The sequence below is a fragment of the Arachis ipaensis genome, chromosome B8 (assembly GCF_059453495.1).
Source record: "Arachis ipaensis isolate K30076 ecotype BB chromosome B8, ASM5945349v1, whole genome shotgun sequence".
Lineage (NCBI taxonomy): Eukaryota > Viridiplantae > Streptophyta > Magnoliopsida > Fabales > Fabaceae > Arachis > Arachis ipaensis.
Window position 1 is genome coordinate 122,714,521 of NC_142443.1, and position 1,527 is coordinate 122,716,047.

General features: G+C 35.2%; 1 non-coding gene across 1 annotated transcript; it reads right to left on the minus strand.

Annotated features, from left to right (window-relative positions):
* Nucleotides 1–1,160: 1,160 nt before the first annotated feature.
* Nucleotides 1,161–1,268, minus strand: LOC148549692 (small nucleolar RNA R71). The gene has a single exon (XR_015898646.1). It is a non-coding gene; the product is annotated as a small nucleolar RNA R71 (small nucleolar RNA).
* Between the last annotated feature and the right edge of the window lie 259 nt (nt 1,269–1,527).

Sequence of the window (1,527 nt, forward strand, 5' to 3'; positions counted from 1 at the left end):
AAGTTCTAGAATCATATCTTGTGATTTCTTGTGAATCAAGTCATTAATTGTGATTTTAAAAATCAAATCTTTTTCAAAAACTAATTTCAATCATATGTTTTCAAAAATATCTTCTTATCTTACCTTTTTCAAAAATTTGATTTCAAAATATCTTTTCTAACTTCCTAACTTCTTATCTTTTCAAATTTGTTTCAACTAACTAACTAACTTTTTGTTTGTTTCTTATCTTTTTCAAAACCACCTAACTAACTCTCTCTCTCTCTCTCTAATTTTCGAAAATATCTCCCTCTTTTTCAAAATTTCTTTTTAATTAAACTAATTATTTTATTTTTTTATTTGAATTTTCGAAAAACTACTAACCTTTTTCAAAAACTATTTTCGAAAATCACTAACTCTTTTTTTAAAAAAATGTTTTTCGAAAATTCTTCTCCCTTATCCCCTTCTATTTATTTATTCATCTACTAACACCTCTCTTCATCTCACATCACTGCTCCTATCCTTACCTTTGTGTTTGGATTCTTCATTCTTCTTCACCCCTATTCTTTTTCTTCTTCTACTAACAATAAGGAACCTCTTTACTGTGACATAGAGGATTCCTCTTCTTTTCTTTTTCTCTTCTCTTTCTTATGAGCAGGGACAGAGAAAAAGGCATTCTTGTTGAAGCTGATCCAGAACCTGAAAGGACTCTGAAGAGAAAATTAAGAGAAGCTAAATTACAACAATCCAGAGACAACTTGATTGAAAATTTCGAACAAGTAAAGGAGATGGCAGCCGAACCCAACAACAATGCAAGGAGAATGCTTGGTGACTTTACTGCACCAAATTCCAATTTACATGGAAGAAGAATCTCCATTCCTGCCATTGGAGCAAACAACTTTGAGCTGAAACCTCAATTAGTTTCTCTGATGCAGTAGAACTGCAAGTTTCATGGACTTCCATCTGAAGATCCTTTTCAGTTCTTAACTGAATTCTTGCAGATCTGTGATACTGTTAAGACTAATGGAGTAGATCCTGAAGTCTACAGGCTCATGCTTTTCCCTTTTGCTGTAAGAGACAGAGCTAGAGTGTGGTTGGACTCTCAACCCAAAGACAGCCTGAACTCTTGAGATAAGCTGGTCACGGCTTTCTTTGCCAAGTTCTTTCCTCCTCAAAAGCTGAGCAAGCTTAGAGTGGATGTTCAAACCTTCAGACAGAAAGAAGGTGAATCCTTCTATGAAGCTTGGGAGAGATACAAAGGACTGACCAAAAAGTGTCCTTCTGACATGCTTTCAGAATGGACCATCCTGGATATATTCTATGATGGTCTGTCTGAGTTATCTAAGATGTCATTGGATACCTCTGCAGGTGGATCCATTCACCTAAAGAAAATGCCTGCAGAAGCTCAAGAACTCATTGACATGGTTGCTAATAACCAGTTCATGTACACTTCTAAAAGGAATCCTGTGAATAATGGGACGCCTATGAAGAAGGGAGTTCTTGAAATTGATACTCTGAATGCCATATTGGCTCAGAACAAAATATTGACTC